Consider the following 22,367-nt stretch of genomic DNA (forward strand, 5'->3'; position numbering starts at 1 on the left):
GAAACTTGAGCAGGGGGAGAGTCTGCAGGATTAAGAACACTTCAGAAGACAGAAGTGTTAAGACAGAAAATATCATATCATATTGCCTCTCTATAAACCCATTGTACACCCACACCTTGAATACTGCATGCAGATGTGGTTGCCCCATCTCAAAAAAGATATACACCTCTACCTCAATACAACACTGTCCTCGGGAGCCAAAAAAATCTTACTGCGTTATAGGTGAAACCGCGTTATATCGAACTTGCTTTGATCCACCAGAATGCGCAGCCCCGCCCCTCCGGAGGCTGCTTTACCGCATTATATGCGAATTTGTGTTATATCGGGTCGCGTTATATCGGGATAGAGGTGTATTGGAATTGGAAAAGGTTCAGAAAAGGGCAATAAAAATTATTAGGGGTATGGAACGGCTTCTGTATGAGGAGAGATTAATAAGACAGACTTTTCAGCTTGGAAAAGAGACGACTAAGGGGGGATATGACAGAGGTCTATAAAATCATGACTGGTGTGGAGAAAGTAAAAAGGAAGTGTTATTTACTCCTTCTCATAACACAAGAATTAGGGGTCACCAAATGAAATTAATAGACAGCTGGTTTAAAACAAACAAAAGGAAGTATTTTTTCCACACAATGCACAGTCAACCTGTGGAACTCCTTGCCAGAGGATTTTGTGAAGGCTAAGACTATAACAGGGTTCAAAAAAGAACTAGATAAATTCATGGAGGATAACTCTATCAATGGCTATTAGCCAAGATGGTCAGGGATGGCGTCCCTAGCTTCTGTTTACTAGAAGCTGGAAATGGATGACAAGGAATGGATCACTTGATGATTACCTGTTCTGTTCATTCCTTCTGGGGCACCTGGCATTGGCCACTGCCAGAAGACAGGATATTGGGCAAGATGGACTTTTGGTCTGACCCAGTATGGCCGTTATGTTCTTAAAAGTTCCCAAATCTGACACAACTGTCCTAATTCTGCTCTTGCTTGCACTGGTTTGACACCAGTAGAATTCCATTGGGCCAAATCCTCAGCTGGTGTAAATCAGCCTAGCTCAAGGAGTTTGACCCCATTAGCACCAATGAAATTCCTCCTGCTGTATTGTCAACGCTTGTGATTTTATTGCGATTCTCCAATATTTAGTGTATTTCTTTGAGCTCCAGCTCCTGGAGCCCCAGAACCCACAACAATCTCATTAAAAAATAAAAGTAAAGTTTCTAGCCCTCATGTGGTTTTTTTGTTTGTTTGTTCTGGGGGGTGGGGGGGGGGGGAAGGAAACTGGGAAACCAGAACCCTAAAAGCTCAAAACCAGAAGAAATCCTCTCATTCCCAAATTATTATTTTTAATACCTCATGATTTTCTAGGCCTGACTCATGATTTATACGGCTCCTGGCTGACATTGGTGCAATGGCTGAGAGGATCCCACATGAGGGGTTAATTATGCAGGGCTTGAAAAATGTACCCAACATCCTCTAGCCCAGTGGTTTTCAACCTTTTTTCATTTGCCAACTCCTAAACAAATTTCAATAGTGGTATGGAAATCTTAGACATAGTCTGCAGGCTCCCAGGGGTCCACGGACCACAGGTCAAAAACCCCTGACCTGGCCCAAGGACTTAGCCTGCTCCTCAGGCTCAAATGCACTGATTTCCCAAGCCACAGACCCTCCTGTCCAATCTCTTACTGGCCAGGCAACTCCCACTGCCTGGGGCCAAAGAGCCCATTCTCCTTCTGGATGAACTGTGTGTCACCAATTAATGGTAACCCCGCACCCACACACACAAATAAATCAATGCTGAACCAGTACATTAGTGCTGCAACTCTCCAGCCCCCCCGCTGAAAAAAAAATCCATTTATACTTGCCTCACGCACAGAGCTCTCTGCTGGAGTGGGGAGGGTTGCCAGAAATGGAGGAGCGGGGCGGCTCCTGCCTGCCTGCCTGCCTGAATACCTGTGCCTGCCAACTCAGCAGAGGACCCCAGCTCACACCAAGCAGAAGGCACTGTGTGGGTGGGTGGATGGGTGGGGCACACTTCTGACCTCTGCTGAAGACATGCTGGTAGAAATAGGCCCTGTCCCCACACAGAGCCCTCTGCTGGGGTGGTGGAGATCTCCAGGGCCTAGGGTTGCCAGGTGTCCAGTTTTCGACTGGAACGACTGGTTGAAAAGGGACCCTGGCGGCTCCAGTCAGTACTGCCGACCGGACCAAGTTGTTAAAAGTCCAGTCAGCGGCACAGCGGGGCAAAGGCAGGCTCCCTGCTTGCCTTGGCTCTGCGCAGCTCCCAGAAGCGGCGACATATCCCTGCGGCCCCTAAGTGCAGGGGCCAGTGAGGCTCTGTGCGCTGGCCCCTCCCCGAGCACTGGCTCCACAGCTCCCATTGGCTGGGAACCACAGGGGCAGCGCCTGCGGGTGAAGGCAGCACGCTGGTTGCCCCTGCACCTAGGGGACCGCAGAGACATGCTGGCCCCTTCTGGAGCTGCCTGAGGTAAGTGCCACCCGGAGCCTGCACCCCAACCTCTTTCCCCAACCCTGAGCCCCCACCCTGAGCCCGCACCCCAAACCTCCTACCACACCTCAACCCCCTGCCCCAGCCCTAAGCCCCATCCCACACCCCTCACCCACTCCTGCACTCTGAACCTCTCAGCTCCAGCCCAGAGCTCCCACCTGCACCCCAAACCCCTCATACCTGGCCCCACTCTAGAGCCCACACCCCCAGCTGGAGCCCTTCTCCCCTTCCCACACCTCAATCCCTTGCTCTGGCATGGTGAAAGTGAGTGAGGGCGGGGGAGAGTGAATGATGGAGGGAGAGAGGAAATGGAGTGAGCAAGAGGCAGGGCTTCAGAGAAGGGGTGGGGCAGGGGCAAGGTCTTGGGGAAGGGGCAAGACAGGAGTGGGGCACGGGTGTTCAGTTTTGTGCAATTAGAAAGTTGACAACCCTTCCAGGGCCTCCTGTTCTAGAGAGTGGCACTCCCATCAGGCCACCCTATGGCAAACAGAACCAGCCTCGCATTCTCTCTCTCCTCCCATCAGTGAAAGCACTGGAGTGGTCTTGTAGGAAGCCATTCTGCTTTGTTTACATTTGGAAGGTTTCCTTTAGGGCTAGATGTTTTTAAAATAAAAACATAGGTACTACAGCAGTGGATGGGACACAGCCAAGAAAGATACCTACTTGTCCAGGATGAGTAGGTTTTTCAAGCCCTGTAATTATGGAGTAACAGGGTGATAGGATTATGCACAGAACTGAGGAGGGTGATTCAGAGCCTTTCATCTAGAAGACACCAGTGAAACTCTGGCTCTAGGTCTGCGAGAAAAGTGAGCCTTTGGTTTCTAGGTTAGTCTATCCCCAGGTCAGTGGGACCTACAGTTAGGAAGGAACTTCCCCTGCAGGTAGATCAAACTACATAATAATGCAGTACTAGGTATTCTTGTGCTTCCACAGAGACATCTCCTCCTGGTTAGAGTATCAAAGGCAGAATACTGGATTAAAAGATGGACCCTTGGCATAATTCCTATGTTCTTATCCAGCTGCTGTTGGCTGGTCTGTGTGATTCTTGTTAGGAATTTCATTCCAGTTCCTATTGGGTAAATACTCCTATCAAAGCTGGCCTGCCTGGTGGTAGACTCAGTAAACAGATCTAGGTCTGAATAGCTCATGGAAACTAGCTAACCTTCCTGGATACAGGCTTTCAGAAATTAAAGTGTATTTTGCTCCCTAAACTTGCATACTTGAATTTCCTCTCCAGCTCTCCTATGTCCACAAGTCTCAGCCAATGTACTCCGATTTTGATCTGTAACACTCACTGCTATTCCAGTCCTGATACCCCCCCAAGCTCTGCTAGGGCACACAGCCACTGTCAGCAGCTTTGCCAGCCCAATCTTAACCTGCAGTACCCTCTTCTCTTCCAGTCCTGACATTTCCTGCGAGACCATTTTTCCTGCTCATCTTTGCCTTTTGTTGGGAACCTGGAGCTGAGAACTGTCAAACTCATTTCCTGAAACATCCCTAAAGGAGACAAACTGAGAAGTAGGGATGTGCCAGTCTGAAAGCCCCTCCCCTGAATCAACTCCATCCTCACATACCAGGGATTCCTCTGACTGGGAGTGGAGAAGCCTTTTTGCTCTTGGTGGGCTGAGACCAAAAATGTCTGTGCTCTTTTTCTTTCCCTTTCCTTAGATCAGCATTGAAGTGTGAGATAAATCTCAGAATTGCAGCTAAGGCCACAGGTCATCAGGTGAGAAGGACATTTCTCCCCCCTCTCCCCATTCAAAGCACGTTGTGCATGGTGGAAATTTGAATGGGAAATACCTAATAAATCTACTAGGGACAGGGCTCAGGTTCCTGCCCAGAACCCCAGCTGCTCCTCACAAAGCAATGTTCAGTTACCAGGGACACTGGAACACAGAGCCTCCTCTCCCCCGACAATTTCTGGGGAAAGAGTGAACTTGACCCAGTAGGGACTGGCAATGGCACCCAGCAAACAAGAACACAGCTGGTTAAACCAGGTAGAAAGGTTACATTTCTTCTGCAAGGTAGGTGGGGAGAGAGGTCTGAGTAACTACTTGAGACATCACAGCAGCATCTCTCAGCCCATCCTCCCATCCCCAGCAGCAGAACCAGAGGTTTAGTTTGTTTTAAGAGGGGGGCGTCACACATGTTTCCATGCCTGGGGTCCCAGGAATAAGCCTGTACTTACAGCCATCCCCCTGCACAGTAACTAGCAGCTGGGAGTGTGGTGCACCTGCAACACCCCCAGTCGCTTGCTACACTGTACTATGCCCTGGGAAATATCAAATGATCAGTTGATTTATGCCATCCTGGAATCACATCCTGGATCACAAGGAAGAAAAATGCACAAAGTTATGGGCTGGCAATTCACCAGATTCTGCTCTGGAGGTCACTGGGAAGAGGACGCAGGGCATGCAGCCAGGTGTATGATACCCCTCATCTTGGCACCAACAGCCCAGGTGCACATCCACTCACCCACACACCCACCTACTCGTCCCCCAGACACTTAAAACAGCAGCTCACAAACTGGAACAAGTTCAGAGGCTTCACCCAGAGAGTGTATTCCGTGGGGCACAGAAATCCAATTCAGGATTTTCTTCCCCCTCCTGGGCAGGCTAAATGTTGAGTCCATTCCAGGTGGACACAAATCTAGAATAGGTTCTTCTCATCTCAGGCTCTGCACCCAGAGTCCATTCAAGTGACAAAGAGAGAATAATGGGCATTTGCACACAAAAGGTCTCAAAGAACTTTCAAACCTTGAATAAATTGTGCCCCAGAAAACAACTTTTTAAGTAGGCAGGGAATATAAAAGGGATCTCTTCAGAGCAACTGAAAGCAAGCCATCACTAGGGTGGAGAACTACAGTTTGATAGGCCATGGCAACGCTACACACTATTTTAGGACAGGAAGTGAAGAATACACTATCAAGTTGAAATTGCAGGAGAAAAAAATGTAAGGAAATGGAATGTAATTGTCCCAGTGCAAATTTATTCAGGACACTATATTCAACACTTTTGCTCTTATGGAAAATGCCATGATATCTTTAATGACTATGTGTGGCTAGGACCCTAGCAGGGACATTCTGGTGGGATCATAGTACAAGGCTGCAGATAGATTCTGATCAGGTTCCCCTTCATTTAGGGACTGAATTCAAAGTCCGTCCATGACTCTCCTGGCTGGTGACAATCAACAAAGAGCTCTCCAACCTGGAGACTTTCATAAATAACCAACCCTCCACACAAATGGACTTTACTAAAATAAGACAAGAGATCTACATTACACACTTCACCTCTCTACAAAGGAAAAAGGACCGTAAGCTGTCTAAAATCCTACCTGCCACATGGGGCCACAACAGGGGTACCCCTAACTCACCCAGCAATATCGTCAATTTATCCAGCTACACACTCAACCCAGCAGAAGAGTCTGTCCTATCTCGGGGACTCTCTTTTTGCCTCAGCACCCCCACGAACATGATACAGTTCTGCGGTGATCTGGAAGCCTACTTTCGCCGCCTCCGACTCAAAGAATACTTTCAAGATGACACCGAACAGCACACTGATACACAGATACCCTCCCACCAACAACACAGGAAGAAGAACTCCACATGGACTCCTCCTGAGGGTCGAAATGACAGTCTGGACCTATACATAGAATGCTTCCGCTGACGTGCACAGGCAGAAATTGTGGAAAAACAACATCGATTGCCTCATAACCTAAGTCGTGTAGAACACAATGCCATCCACAGCCTCAGAAACCACCCTAACATTATCATCAAAGAGGCTGATAAAGGAGATGCTGTTGTCATCATGAACTGGTCTGACTACCAGAAGGAGGCTGCCAGACAACTCTCCAATATCAAAGTCTACAGGTCACTTTCCTCAGATCCCACTGAGGAATACACTAAGAAACTGCACCATCTACTCAGGACACTCCCTACACTAACACAGGAACAAATCAACATACCCTTAGAGCCCCGACCGGGGTTATTCTATCTACTACCTAAGATCCACAAACCTGGAAATCCTGGAAGCCCCATCATCTCGGGCATTGGCACTCTCACTGAAGGACTGTCTGGATATGAGGACTCCCTACTCAGACCCTACGCCACCAGCACTCCCAGCTATCTCCGTGACACCACAGATTTCCTGAGAAAACTACAATGCATTGGTGACCTCCCAGAAAACACCATCCTAGCCACCATGGATGCAGAGGCTCTCTACACATCCCACACACAGATGGAATACAAGCTGTCAGGAACAGTATCCCTGATAATGACACAGCACAACTTATTGCTGAGCTCTGTGACTTTATCCTCACGCACAATTACTTCAAATTTGGTGACAATATATACCTCCAGACCAGTGGCACCGCTATGGGCACCCGCATGGCCCCACAATATGCCAACATTTTTATGGCTGACCTGGAACAACGCTTCCTCAGCTCTCGTCCACTCATGCCCCTTCTCTACCTACGCTATATTGATGACATCTTCATCATCTGGACCCATGGAAAGGAGACCCTGGAAGAATTCCACCATGATCTCAACAGCTTCCACCCCACCATCAACCTCAGCCTGGACCAATCTACACGGGAGGTCCACTTCCTAGACACCACCGTACAAATAAGCGATGGCCACATTAACACCACCCTATACCGAAAACCCACCGACCGCTACGCCTACCTTCATGCCTCCAGCTTCCACCCCGGTTACACCACACGATCAATCGTCTACAGCCAAGCACTGAGGTACAATCGCATCTGCTCCAACCCCTCAGACAGAGACCAACACCTACAAGATCTTCACCAAGCATTCTCAAAACAACGATACCCACACAAGGAAATAAAGAAACAAATCAACAGAGCCAGACGTGTACCCAGAAGCCTCCTGCTACAAGACAGGCCCAAAAAAGAAACCAACAGAACTCCACTGGCCATCACCTACAGTCCTCAGCTTAAACCTCTCCAACGCATCATCAGTGATCTACAACCCATCCTGGACAATGATCCCTCACTTTCACAGACCTTGGGAGGCAGGCCAGTCATCGCCCACAGACAACCTGCCAACCTTAAGCATATTCTCACCAGCAACCACGCACCGCACCATAACAATTCTAACTCAGGAACCAACCCATGCAACAAATCTCAATGCCAACTCTGCCCACATATCTACACCAGCAACACCATCACAGGACCTAACCAGATCAGCTACAACATCACCGGCTCATTCACCTGCACATCCACCAATGTTATATATGCCATCATATGCCAGCAATGCCCCTCTGCTATGTACATTGGCCAAACTGGACAGTCACTACGCAAGAGGATAAATGGACACAAGTCAGATATCAGGAATGGCAATATACAAAAACCTGTAGGAGAACACTTCAACCTCCCTGGCCACACAATAGCAGATGTAAAGGTAGCCATCTTACAGCAAAAAAACTTCAGGACCAGACTCCAAAGAGAAACTGCTGAGCTCCAGTTCATTTGCAAATTTGACACCATCAGATCAGGATTAAACAAAGACTGTGAATGGCTATCCAACTACAGAAGCAGTTTCTCCTCCCTTGGTGTTCACACCTCAACTGCTAGCAGAGCACCTCACCCTCCCTGATTGAACTAACCTCGTTATCTCCATACTGATTTATACCTGCCTCTGGAGATTTCCATTACTTGCATCTGAAGAAGTGAGATTCTTACCCACGAAAGCTTATGCTCCCAATACTTCTGTTAGTCTTAAAGGTGCCACAGGACCCTCTGTTGCTTTTTACAGATTCAGACTAACACGGCTATCCCTCTGATACAAAGAGCAACTGTTTTCCACTGCTAATGGACACTATCAAAGCCTCCTTCAAGGCAACAAAGCTCATGTCATTCATCCTCCCTGCAAATTTGACACCTCTGCCCTCAAAGTGCCATTGACTCACTACCAACCTGACAGACCTGGAGCAGACAGTGCAGCATTCAACTATCTGATTTTCCCTAGGTACAATGAACACCATCACCAGGATGTCACAAGAAATCAGCACCAGGATGAAAAACAACTGTCTTACATTGATCATAGGCAAGCCCGAGGTGATGTTGTCTGGAAGGGGAGAAACTCTTCAAAGATGCTGTCCTCCCCTTCTGCATTCTGTTTGTCAAACTAGTGAGAGCGTGGAGTTCTGTTCATCACCAAGCCTAGAAAACCAAGTAGCTCCAGTGGTGACAAAATGCCTTCTTTCACCTGTATCTTACTAGGAAACTCCACCCCTCCCTCCTGGACAAGGATCTGACAACAGCGACATGTGTTGGTCTCCTCCAGATTAGATTACTGTATCTTGCTGTATATAGGGACTAAGATGGATGCAATGCAGAGACTCCATCTTGTACACAATGTGTCTGCCCACCTTCCTCAATGAGATGGGCTTCTGTGAGCACATCACCTCTGTATTCCAGCCCCTCCACTGTCTCCCAGTTGGTTTCTATTGTCTTTTTAAAAAAGTCTTGGTCATGATCTTCAAAGTCATGAATGGGTCAGGAGTCAGCTACTTTAGTAACCACCTCCCCATCCAGGATCCAGTATTATTCAGAGACAATGCAGCTCACAACACCCAGTACAAAACACATGAGAACTGGAGATAAAGCAGTCTTGGTAGAACTGGAGGTTGAGGGGCTGTGGAATGATCTTCTAGAGGTCATCAGTCTAACCCTGAGTGTGACCAACTTCAGGACTCATTACAAGTCCCTTCTCTTTGATAACACATTTCTACTATAACTAGGTTAAAACTAATAATAGTGATATTAGTATTATATAATTCTCCAAGCAGATCATCTTTTAAACCAGGGGCTGCAGAAGAGCAGAAAACTCAATACAGATCCATTAGGGACCTTGCTATGCAGATTTAATTTACCTGGGAAGCATTTAGACACAACAGTGATACATTGATGGGTGCTATGGAAAACTTTAAAATGGATTTTAAGCCCCATTGGAATCAAAGTAAGGTTCTTCTCTTTATTTGTCATGTACTAAGATAAGGAAAGGTCCCCTTTTGTGTTTGAAAGTAGCACAATGCCAGTTGGCCATAACTATTTCTCAGTTTTCATGCTCCCTTATTGCCAATATGAGACCTTCCCAACCTCTCAGACAAAGCCCCCATCCACAGTTGCTTTCCCCTTACAGATAGGGGAAGTGTGGATTAGACATAAAATCTGGGTCTTAATTGGCAGAGAGAAACGTATAAGACATAGGTGTAAGCAGATCCCTTGTGCTCCTGTATAACTCCTCACCTCTCCCCAAACAAACCTTAGTTTCCTTGCTTGGTTCTCTCTGATCATCCAAGGGCAAGAAGCCAGTATTATAATTCCATCTTCCCACCTTCTACCTCTCCCTCTACCAACAGCTGATGTCCTGGAAAAAGATTCTGAATGATCATCTGGAATGGGCTCCCCCAACCCAAATCACTGTCTACTCATGACATCCAGTTCCCGTGAGGATGGTTATTATGCCACAGAAGAGGACGACATCACGTGGGGGAAAAGCAAAGACACCCGGCCCTGGTTTCCAATGAAAAATTATTATTATAGTTACTTATTATGTGTCTTCCACAGTGGTTAAAGTAGATCAACAAAGGAGGAGAAGCTTGCCACTTTGTTTTTATGCTGGGACAAGTGCTGGCAGCATGTAGTGAAGTAGCACTGCATCCTACTGGGTGATGAGACAAGGCACAGAAAAGAATGGGGACAACTGAATAAAGGTAGCTGAAAGGAGTCCACAGCCCCAAACAGGCCCCAAGGCAGCCCAAAGTGTGTGTTCATGTGTGCATGCAGGTGTGCTGCATAGGGAAACAACTGATGTGCTCCTAACCACCCTCAGGGGATTGTGCGGGAATGGGCAGGCCCATTTTGTTTCCCCTGGATTCTGGCTAGGGAAGGGATGCAGCAGCAGCATCTCCTTTTCTCCCCTCCAGGGGAGGGAGGGCTGAAGGTGGCAGACTTTCCCTCCCCTCCACTCCATCTGCAGGGAACAAGGAACCAGCAAGGAGAAGGATCATCCTGTGGAGGAGGAGTGAAGCAGATTGGGGACTCCCATCTTGGATGACTCCCCTCCTACTGTGCGCTGGTGCTGCTCCACCTGCTGGTGGGAGGGCTCAGAGTCCCAGGCCATAAACCCAGGCATCAGCTGCTCCTGCTGCTCTCACTTCAGATTCTCTCACCTGATGAGTTCTCATTTCCAGGGGTGTTGGAACAATTTGTATAGTGGGGGTGCTGAGAGCCACTGAACTAAACTGTAACCCTCTATATGATGGAAACCACTTCAAGCCAGGGGGTGCAACAGCACCCCTAGTTCCAGCCCCTATGCTCATTTCCCCAGCCAGTGAAGAGACAGGAGGAGGGGGAGCTCACTGACTTCCCAGGACCTGTCCCTCTGCTTTTAGCAGAGGAAGGGGAGCAGCACTTCTACACACTCCCCCTGACTTTAACACCTGTTATTCTGGGACTATACACAGTGTGCTAGGCAGTGTTCAAACACACCTCTCGGAAGACCTTACACTCTGACATGGCAAGCCACATACAAAGGGTGCAGGAGCGGGGCAAGATATACAGAGAGAAGAGATACCTCGTGTCTTTAAAACAAAGACAATGTGTTCAGAAATGGCTGCTGATTTGGGGTGCTTCCATTTTGGGATGTCCAACTTGAGATACTGTGAAGGTATCAAGGATGCCATGCCCCTGGGGTCAGAGGCCTGCAGCCGACTGATTAGCCACAACCATTGCACCTGAGAGAGAGCTTGAACTTAATTAGCTGACCCTTTCCTCCAGAGACCTGAGGTGCCAGGAGCCATGCTCATGGACCATTAGGACTAAAGCTACAGCAGAGAAGGATTGCTCCAGAAACCAAACAGACAGGAGGGAGACTGTGTGAAGTCCTTGATTGCTGAGACTCTGAGGAAAGAGCCAGGAAATTTTGGTTATTGATGTGAGGGACAGACTTGGGGAAGGGACTACTTGGTCTGCACAGACTGAGAGAAGAGCCTGAAAGATTTTGATTTTCTTATTTAGAAATAAAACAACTAACCCTGCTGGAAACCACTTCCCTGCCTTCCTTGAGAAAGCTCAGACAGAACGAACCCAAGGAGTCCGCTGGCTCAGCAAGAGCAAAACCTGGGTTTTGACAGTTCCCAATTCTTTTACAGCTATCTAGGGCCTGATTTTCAGAGGTGCTGAGCACCCACAACTCCAGTTGAGGTCCATGTGAGCTACAGGTGCTCTGAAAAATCAGCCTGAGGGATCACAAGTTGGACACCCGCTAACTGAGGTACTCAAAATCAGGAGCCATTTTTGAAGATTGTGGGCTAAATAAACATCACCAATTCTCAAATGACCCTAATGTTAGCTAGCTCACTTCTTGTGGGCATCCTGGAGGAAGTGGGTCTCAAGGTGGGATATAGAAGAGAAAAAGGCAGTGGCTTTACAGAGCAGTGGATGGCAGAAGGTGCTGCATGGAAGAAGGCAAAACATTGATTCTGAGAGAAGCAGAGAAATGGACAGTCGAGAATGGTATAGCACGCAGAGCAAAGGGGTTGTTGGATGACTCAGTGAGAAACAAGAATGGCTATGTCATAAAGACTCTCAGTGCCGTAGAGAGTCCGAAAGGTATTGGTAATAATTTGGATCTACTGTAAATCTCCAATACTTCTGGTGGCCTAGGTGGATGGCTATAGGAAGTATTCATCCTGTAAGAGTCGAGAGCCACAAACCAGTCCTGAGCCTGAAGCGATGGAATGATGGAGGCAAGAGTTACCATCCTGACTCTAAGCTTCTCTAGGTATTTGTTCAGTCTCCTCTGGTCTAGGATAGGACAAAGGCCCTATGTCTCCTTCAGGATAAGGACATATCAGGAGCAGAAACCTCTTTCTTTGTTCTCCTGAGGAACCACTTCCATAGCTCCTACATGGAGCAACAAGGCCTTTTTGTTTTATAATGGCTCTTGTGAGAACGATTCTTGAAGAGGGACAGGGAAGGGGGGAGGGGAGGGGGTAAGGAAAGGAATTGGATAGCGTAATCATGGGTGGTGATGTCTGTTACGTTCACGGCATACACATAGAGAAGTTGGATAAAAACATAAGTACTGTTGCTGGAAGGTTGTAGTGTAACACTACTTTATTACTTAGAATTCAGAGTAACAACACACAAGAACCCCAAAACTAGAGAGACACAAGGCAGGATGCTCCCTAAAGTAGAGAGGCACAACTCACCCCACCTGACTCTTGGCTGACTCTCTGCAGGTCCACTCCGATTGCACGTTTCCCTATAAAGCCCCATAGCCTGCGAGCCAGCTCAGGAAAATCTTTTAAAGTGACAGCTTGTAATTTTTACACAGTTTTCAATACGCCAGTGTCCAGCATCCATTTGTCATTGTAATCTCTGACCATGCCCAGTGGAAGGGGCAAGGTGATTCCCAAAGGAAAGCTCTGAGACTGTTTTAGCGTGGCTTTCAACACCCCCATTAAATCTGCTGCCTCTGAGAGGGAGCTGGTGGCGGGATGGAGGAGGAGGAGGAGGGTGATGTACCTCCTTGTATAACAGGGCTAGTTTCTGGATAGCTAGTCCAGTTGGCAACTGTAGGAATAAGATAGTTGTCTTTGTCTTTGCAGGGACTAGTACCAGACGTGCTTGTGGTACAGCACTGGAGTGTAGATCCTTAAAGAGTTCAGCATTGGCCTTGAATACTGGAGGTAACAGAACGCCTTGTCCATTCAGCTGCTGAAGAGCTCCATGTCCTCAAAGGGTAGGTCCTCTATTGTTACCTGTACTTCTATTAGAATCTCAGATGCCTGTAATCAGGAGGACTGGTGCATTGTGACTGCCATAGTCATGGATCGAGTAGTGATATCAGACTTGTCCATTGCTACTTGTCACCCTGTTTTCACTTTCATCTGCGCCCTCCCTCCCTGCTTGATCCCATCTCTTAGGTCCTCTCTCCAGTCCTGGAGGAACCTTAAAGGAAGGGGTCACCCTCTCCCACATCAAAAAACTGTGTTCCTCAAACAGGTCCTGCTTCTATGGTGCAGAATTGGAGGAAGGCTGGTGAGTAAGACTTTGGGCCAAAAAGGTCCAATGTTTTGGGATTATCATCTTTTGGAGTCCCCTTAGTAGCCCTGGTCTTTTCCTGGACTGCAGATACCACAAGTGACAGCAGTGTCGGGTGCACATAAAAATATTAGAAGCCCTTGGGAGGACTTGATAGCACTGTTCTGCTCACTTTGAAGCAGTCAGGAACGAGGCTGCAGTGTGCCATGGTCCAATATGCCTCATTGATCAGTAGGGCAATTCTTGTTAGCACTGAGGATCTTGAGCTGCTTGTGCATATTTTTCTTGGCTCACTGCTGTCTTGCTGTCCAAGATTTCAGCTATTCTTGAAAGCAGGTCTTAGAAGGCTCTGAAGTCATCGATGGCCAGTGTTGGGGCCAAGACAATGGCTTCATCCAGAGAGGAGAAGGAGCCTGTAGGTGGAGAGGAGAATTTCCAGAGTCGCCTCCGCTCCCTCACAAGGGGGCTCATCTGATTCTGGTGTGGGGGGATACTAGCCATTGATGCCAATGGTAATATAAACCTCCTTCCTTTCCCTGGCATCTGCAATAGGGCTCCACTCTGAGATCTGTAGGAATGTGAGCCCAGTAGGTCCAGTAAGTCCACAATGGTAAATTATACAGGTATTGGCTAGACTGTGGTTGGCCCATCCACTGCCAGTCACATATAGGGCCCAGTACAGGGCACCTCCAGACCTCTCCTTATGTACCACTCTGGTCTAACAGAGAGGGTTCCCTGCTTGCAGTTGGGAAGAAGGACTGGCTTGGAGATGGCGAGAAGTTCATCTCCAGGAACAGGGGTACCAATTGTGGGTTTGGTGCCGATTCTGCCAGTACCGGTGTTGGTTCTGGTGCCAACAGGAGGGATGAAAGCAGCTCCTCAAAGTTGTATCTTGATATGGGGGAGGGCTTAATGGTTGGCACTAGTGCCAGGGCTGGTTTTAGTATCAACATTGGTGCTGGCCCTGTGGTCTCCCAAGCCTTTTTGTCAGCCAGTGCCTTGCTCCTGTCCTTTGACTATGAGGATTTGGAGGACTTGCCTTTGGAGAATTGCTTCAGGTTCTCCTTGTGGGGTACGCACACTGCACACTCTGAACCGTGTTCATGCACGGTGGGGGGGGGGGGGCAGGGGTGTCTGTCGCACAGTGCTTGAAGAGGTTAGTGCATGTTCCAGGTCTCCTTGCTCCAGAGTCAGGCCAATGCACTCAGCACAGAGGCTGTCGGTACCAATAGTACCAGGGTGATTGCCACCCAGGATCCTGGCACCAGTACCAGCAGTCTTGCCACCCTTTTAGATTTCTTCCTCCTGCTGGAACCAGAGGTATGGTGGTCATTTACTGGGGAACATGCTGTAAATAGCCTCCTCGACTCTGGTTTGGAGGATGTCTTTTCTGGGATCAGACACAATCTTCATGGATTATTCTGAGATGTAATTTGAGCCACGTCTCTCTCAGTTTTGGGGTGTGAGATGAGAAGAAGCAGCAGACAGAGCAATTGTTGGGGTTACATCCTTCTACCAGGCAGAACAGACATCTGCCGTGCCCATCAATTCCAGGCATAAGACTGTCACATGATGAACAGCATTTAAACCTTGTGGGTTTAGAGTCCGCCATGCCAGTGACTGGTGTGAAGCACCTTGACCTGCTGTGGAGGGTGGGTGGGGGGACATACAGGCGGTGGACAAGGGGGCTCCTCTGCTCCTTCCTTTTTTTTTTTTTTGGTGGAACATCCAAAGAAAAGTAATGAATAAATTAATAATGAGAAATTGATGAGCGATTTCTTCAGAAAAAAGTTAAGTTTGACGCTCAAGGAACAGTAGCAGGTTGGACAGTCCAGGTTGCATCTCATTGCCATGGGCGCTAAGAGGTAATTGAGGGAGGGTTGCAGCTACTATGACCTTTAGGCCCTCACATGGGAGCAAGACTAGCCATAGGGCTCCCAATGGACTCTGCCATTCAAAACGACTCCGCTCTCACGCACAGGAGGCACAGTATGGAATACATACTGACACATACTTGAAGAAGCAACTCAGATACCAGGGTGATGGGCATTGAATGGAAACCTAGACAGAGAGAAGCAGGATTGTCTCCAGCTGCCATGGTTTTTTGGAGGCGCTGTCAGTTGCTTTTTTCATCTATGAGATAAAAGATTTAAGGAGGGAGATAATAAAACCTCCAGGACAATTCAAATACATACATACATGCATACATACAATCAAGGGAGGTCAGGAAATAAAAAGGAATACTGGTGGGATTAGAGCAGCCAAGGAAAGGAGAGGCTGGCGCTCCCATCCCCGGCCCCTGTCCATCACTGCCCCACTTGAGGCTTGGCAGCATGCTCACTTTCCCACTGTAGCCAATCTATTACTGCTTGGAATAAATTTCCCAGCTGCCTCCTCCTCCTCCTCTTTTCTCTCTCTCTCTCTTTCAGTCCTCAGGGGTCCTGTTTGGCCGCCTACAGATCCCCCTCCTCTGCTGTGAATGTCTAGCAATCAGCCAATCTGATGCAAAAAGCATTACCCCCCTATTCATGGGAAAGAGAGAAACCTGACTCCATGCGGAGACATTTCCTCTAGGGTTCTGTCAGTCTCTCTCTCAAGCCCCCCTCTGCCTCTCTCTCTTTTTCTTTTTCAGAAGCTACCTCCAGCACAGAGAGAGCTATTCCTTCCAGGAAGGGTTGTGTGTGTTCATGGGAATTTTACTTGGACCAAGAATGGGCCTTATTTATTTTTCCTTTCTTCCTTTGTTCTCCATTTCCCCTTTCAGGATTTAAGCAAGATCCTGACAATGTAATCCCAGCCTCACTATTATGTAATTTCACTTTTAATTTTGGAAAGAAATACAGTAGGAAGAGCTCCTCGATAGCTTATCTTGAAATGTCCCAGGCTGGCACTAGAATGACAAGTGAAGGCTGGGTCAGAGTGTCATGGGCTCGGCAGATCTAGGCTTGCAGGCATTTCTTATTGACAAGGCCCCTGCTTACCAAGCCTTTGGGTTGCAGTGCCATATCCCTAGAAACAAGGTCCATATTGAGCAGATCTCCAGTAGCTAGTCCACACTGGTGATAGGCATCTGGTATCCTGAAAAGGGGCAGTTTTCCAGTACAAAAAAAACAAACCTAACCCACTTAACTCCGAAGCATATTTTGGGGATAAACACTCCTCCAAATAAGCAGGATCCTGTTTTTCAGTTAGTGAAACCCACCCACTTCTACCAAGTTGACTGGTCCCAAAATCCAGACTGGAGAGGAATTAGTGCAATTGGCATTACAACATCATGCTCCTTTTCTCCTAAAACCAAACCCACACGTCACTAGCACCAGTGCTCCTGGAGAGGTGAGGGACATCCTACTAAACTCTAAAGTCTGTCGTGCCAATGCAGGGTGAGAGACCAGCTTGAGGCCCCAGGACAATGTCACCAGAGTAAAGTTGCCCCTTTGCTCCACCCAAAAGCACTTTCAGAGGAATTGGGAGCTTTAGAAATCGTCTCTTCCTGAGCCAATCATCAAAAGCCAGCTCAGTCTCCATACAGGGCTGGGCTTCATTTCTCTTCTCCCTAAGCCTTGTCCCGGAAAACCCCTTGTTCCCCAAGGGATTTGTATCATGGACTTTCCCTGCATGGGATGAAACTCACTCTAGTCCAAAATTCTGAATTTTCTATACTGAGTCCTGGACCAGTGTGAAGAGGAAGGAAAAAGAGAGGCACTGCCAGACCAAGGGACCAGCGAGAGTTTATGTGATCTCTCACAAATCACCAAAGCTACAAACTAACCCAACACACCGGAAAAACAGAGGCCAGCTTTCATACTCAGTATTACATATGTAGCTAGCCCTGATGGACTGGATCTATTGGACCTTTACAATTCTATATTTCTGATGGTTCCTCCCTCTCCGCCCCATCAGCTTTTAAATGCTATAAACGTGTTCATCTCTAACTCCAGCCATTTGTGAGATCTCAGCTACCGAAGACTTGGCAGAAATGAAGTGGAGGAAGAAGAAAACCAAACCCAGGAGGGTGTGTGTGTGTGTGCATGCGAGTTTCTATGACTGCTGAAGGACAACTGCTTGACATCCTTGGAAACTGAAGTCCCCTCTCGGTAGAGCACAAGCAGTGCATTCACATTGCCTAGCTCAGGGGTGAACAAACTTTTTGGCCTGAGGGCCGCATCAGGTTTTGGAAATTGTATGGAGGGCCGGTTAGGGGACGGGGGCATGGCCCATCTCCCACCCCCTCTCCACCCCACCCCCCCGCTTCTGGCCTCCTGACGCCCCCCCCCCCCCCCGGACTCCTGGCTCATCCAACCCCCCCTGTTCCCTAACGCCCCCCCCCAGGACCCCTGCCCCATCCAACCCCCCCTTCTCCCTGTCCCCTGACTGCCCCCAGAACCCCTGCCCCTGACTGCCTTCCGCCACCCCATCCAACCCCTCCTATCATTCCGGACTGCCCCCCCCCCCAGGACCCCTGCCCCCATTCAACCCATTCCCCGCCCTCTGACCGCCCCCGCCCCCGCCCCCTGACCACCACCCCAAACTCCCCTGCCCTCTATCCAACCCCCCCTGCCCCCCGCTTCCTACCCCCTTATCGCATTGCTTGGAGCACCGGTAGGGTTACCATATTTAAAAAATAAAAAAAAGAGGACACTCCACGGGGCCCTGGCCCCACCCCTTTCCCATCCCCAGCCCCACCCCAACTCCGCCCCTTCCCCAAAGTCCCCGCCCTAACTCTGCCCCCTCCCTTGAGTGCCCCGCATTCCCCCTCCTCCCTCCCAGCCACACGAAAAGGGCTGCCTGAGCGCTACCGGCTTCACGGTTTGCTGGGCAGCCCCCAGACCCTGCGCCCCCGGCAGGCGCTTCCCCAGCGCAGCTGGAGCCCGGGAAGGGAAGCACCCAGCCAGGGGCGCAGGGTCTGGAGGCTGCCCGGCAAACCACGAAGTCGGTAGCGCTCGGGCTTCGGGCAGCCCCCATGCCTCCGGACCCTGCGCCCCTCGGGCACTTCCCCTCCTGGGCTCCGGCGGCTGTGCTCCTGCCCTGACTCTTCGGCAATGTTTAAAGCCGAGCTGCCCGAGCGCTACCGGCTTCGGGCAGCCCCCATGCCTCTGGACCCTGCGCCCCCGGAGCCCGGGAGGGGAAGTGCCTGGCCGGCGGTATTTTTCCTGGACATGTTCGGCTTTTTGGCAATTCCCCCCCGACGGGGGTTTGATTACCAAAAAGCCGGACATGTCCAGGAAAAACCGGACATATGGTAACCCTAAGCACTGGTGGCTGGCGGCTCAGCTGCTGCGTGGCGCAGCTGCCGCGCCGCCCAGCTGGAGCCAACCACGCACCGCGCAGCACAGAGCACTGGGTCAGGCCGGGCTCTGCAGCTGCGCTGCCCCAGGAGCTCGCCGCCCAGAGCATTGCGCCAGCGGTGCAGTGAGCTGAGGCTGCGGGGGAGGGTGAACAGCGGGGGAGGGGCCGGGGGCTAGCCTCCCGGGCCAGGAGCTCAGGGGCCATGGTGATATTTGTGATGTGAGCTTCTGTTCACTGGGAACACGACTGATACTTCCCTAAGTCATTTCATACTGGCCACTGAGCAACCCTGAGAACTTTCAGACACTATCTGTGTGGTTTGCTGTGTTGGTCCCAGAATATTAGAGACACAAAGTGAGTGAGGTCCAGTAAAAGATATTATGTGTCACCAACTTAGATTCTATCAGAGAGAGAGACATGAATCTAAAGTCTGCTGTATCATGAAGGTAAACTGCCTAGGGAGGCTGTGGAATCTCCATCACTGGAGATTTTTAAGAGAAAGTTAGACAAACACCTGTCAGGGATGCTCTAGATGATACCTAGTCCTGCCACAAGTGCAGGGGACTGGACTAGAAGATCTCTCAAGGTCCCTTCCAGTCCTACGATTCTATGAACTGCCAAGGCAGGAAACACTCTGGTGGGCCAGCAACTGCTTTCAGGATGGTGAACTTATTCATACCCTGGCCTTGGACTAGCAATCAGAATTTTTAAGATAGCCACTCTTGCTTCCCCCCACAATTGGACCCCAAATCTGGCCTAGGGCAACCTCCCTCTGCTAGGGGTAAGAAGGGAATTTAGTCTATATATTCTATCCCAAGCTTCATCTTGTTCTGCTATTACATATACACAGCTCCCACCCCATCCCTTGTCCCCAGAATGCTTTGCAGCACAGCATGCCTGAGCTAGGATAGGAGTCCTGGATGAGCTCTGCTGGAGAGTTCTTTCAATGTTTTCGCTGCTGCAGAGGCAGATAGGAATACAAGCACAGTCAGAGAAAAAAGCCACGTTGCTGCCTCATCACTGAGCAATAATTTCCTGTGCAGGATGGAAGCTACGTCCAGCATTTACAGGAAACTAGAAGACTGTTCCATAGCACAATTGCACTACGAATTATTCAGAAGGCTGTTAAATTATGCAAAAGCAATCCCATCATTCCCCGGGCCGTGCTGAATGCAGGTGCGGTCACTCATAGCTTCAGAAACTGCTGTTAGACAAGGATTCACTTCTGTGTATGGATAGTATGTATCTGAGCATGCACAGACAAATCTGCAGTCATACATGCAGCAAACAGCAGGAGGATGGCAGAGGTGGCAAACTTCTCCCCATCCCCAAAATGTTCAGAGAATCTCAATATTAACACCTGGGGTTTAGGGAGCAGATAGCGTCTCTTTGGAGCCCAGGTATGATGGCATCTCTTTTCCTTATCTGCAAACCTGCACTGAACAGTAGGAGAGCTAGCAGGAGGTCCCAGTTTGTTTGGGCCTGGCGCACGGAGGAGGAAATTGGAAAATGAAGGGGTCAGCTGGGCATATTCACGCTGGAGGCAATGGAGTAGGGACCCAGAAGGAAATGGGAGAGGCAGAGCAGCATGCAGAGAGGGAGAGAGTGGGGAGGACTGTCTGAAGGCAGGAGGTGTATCTTCTACTCCCCTCCCCGCAGCAAACCTCCACCTACAGAAATGCATACATCGTGGGGAAATGTTGGGCAGGGACAAGGAAATATTCTCTCAAGCAATAGGGTCATTAAATAACCAAGATGATTCATAATGTTCCCTTCAAGGCACACAGGTATCAAGGCTTATCCTAAAAGGGAAGGATGAGATGCCTGACACCCTCAATGTTTTCATTCTTTCCCACGGTGAGCTCCTGGAGGGCAGGATCTGGGTCTTCTCTTACTCTGTGCAGCACCAAGCCCGCTGTGATTACCACAAATGCTATGCTCAGCCTCCCGCCAAAGAACTGCCCTTCCTGGAACCCAAAGTCTCAGAGGATCCAAGATTCCTCCACCCCAAAATACTCAGTCTCTATGAACTACTTCCTCTCACCTGCTGCCCAGCTGAATGCCTCACTGTTGCCGGTGGTGGGAGAGAAACAAAAAGCACTGCCCTAACCCTCTCTTCTGCCTCGAACTATGCAGCATACCTTTGGCTCCTCGCTCAAAGGGACCAGCATCCAAAGGAGGGTCTCCTTTTCATTCTTCTCTCTCAGGCCTGCTGTCCCTCTCACTTGCAGCTCAATTCCAATATCTTTAATGCCACAACAAGATATCAGAATGTGGCCAGAGTCAGCACAACAAGTGTCTGCATAGATCACAGGTTTCACAGAAGCAAGAAGGTTTCTGAAGCATGTCTAATTTGCATTTATGCTCTGTGCATCTCAAATGTTCTTGCTGAGGTTTACAAAACTGGCATTATGAAAAGAAAAAGTCTAATTAAAGTTACACCGCAGCCCCAAATACATTCAGGGTTCTGATTCCAACCCCTCTAGTCCTGGCCTAGCCTGTAGGGATTTACATACTTCGAAAAAATAGCACTGATGGGGAAGCCAATATGGGGGAACGGATCTGGTGATAGGTGAGGGCAGGCCATGGGGAGGGGAGGTGTATGGAATCTCAATCTGGCAAAACAGTTCAGAATCAACACAGCAGCACCGATCCTGCAAATATCCTCTGGGACACTGATGAAACCATTCATGAGGAAGCAGTCAGGACCAGTGAGTTTTATTCCTCACTCTGCTACCAACACTACCTGTGAGAGACTTTAGGCAAGTCACTAACTTTGTGCCTCAGTTTCCTCTGTTGTAAAATAGGGATAACAAAACTGTCTCACAGGACTTATTTACCTTAATTAATCAGAGGCAGGTGAGTAGCTTAGTAATTGAGGCTAAACTAGTTAATGCTTGTACAGCCCTTTGAGATCATGAGGTGAAACTTGCCACAGAAGTGCAAAGTATTGTGATGATTATTACAAAGGACACCTGGGTGCTTCCCCAATCACCTTTTCCTCCTGGACAGTCACCCCTCCCCACCTCCAACCAAAGCTAGTATGACAAGCACTGTCCTTCCAGGTTGGGGCAGGGGGGCTGCTGTAGAAAGAAGTAAGGTGCTCAGATACCACAGTGATGGGTATCAGAGAAGATCCTAGGCAGACAGATACATGGTGGGGTACCTCTTAGCCCAGAGCCAGCCAAGGAAGAAAGCAACTGGTTAATTGGGCTCCCCATACTGCTGATCACAGAAGGTGAGCGTCCTTGTGTGCAGAGTCAGCTCCCTCAGCAGGAAGTCCTGCATCAGTGGCTGATCCCACCCTGGGGTGTGGTGGCTGTTTAGTGCATTACCCAGATAAAACAAACCCCTCTCCACCCACAGGGAAACTGATTCTCCTCATGCTGATTTCCTCTGCCTGCCCAAGGCTATATATTTTAGTGGGGAGATAGCAACAGAAAAGCCAGGACTAGAGTGCTGTGCCTCCTCCTGGGAGGGTACTCAATTGGGCAAGTGTCTGGGCA

General features: G+C 49.1%; 1 protein-coding gene across 9 annotated transcripts in view; it reads right to left on the minus strand.

The window, feature by feature from the left end:
• The window catches only part of MGAT3 (beta-1,4-mannosyl-glycoprotein 4-beta-N-acetylglucosaminyltransferase), a 64,028-nt gene that overhangs the window by 10,389 nt on the left and 31,272 nt on the right, over nt 1-22,367 (minus strand). Inside the window, exon 1 of one of the 9 annotated variants that reach the window (XM_065580812.1) lies at nt 21,003-21,129. The exons of 7 other annotated variants lie outside the window; for them this stretch is intronic. The gene's annotated coding sequence lies outside the window, so the exon portion shown is untranslated. Of the gene's footprint in view, nt 1-20,905; nt 20,930-21,002; nt 21,130-22,367 lie in introns of those variants that run through there. One more of the 9 variants, XM_065580821.1, reaches the window with a different exon arrangement.

Source organism: Chrysemys picta, chromosome 1, assembly GCF_011386835.1.
Source record: "Chrysemys picta bellii isolate R12L10 chromosome 1, ASM1138683v2, whole genome shotgun sequence".
NCBI lineage: Eukaryota > Metazoa > Chordata > Testudines > Emydidae > Chrysemys > Chrysemys picta.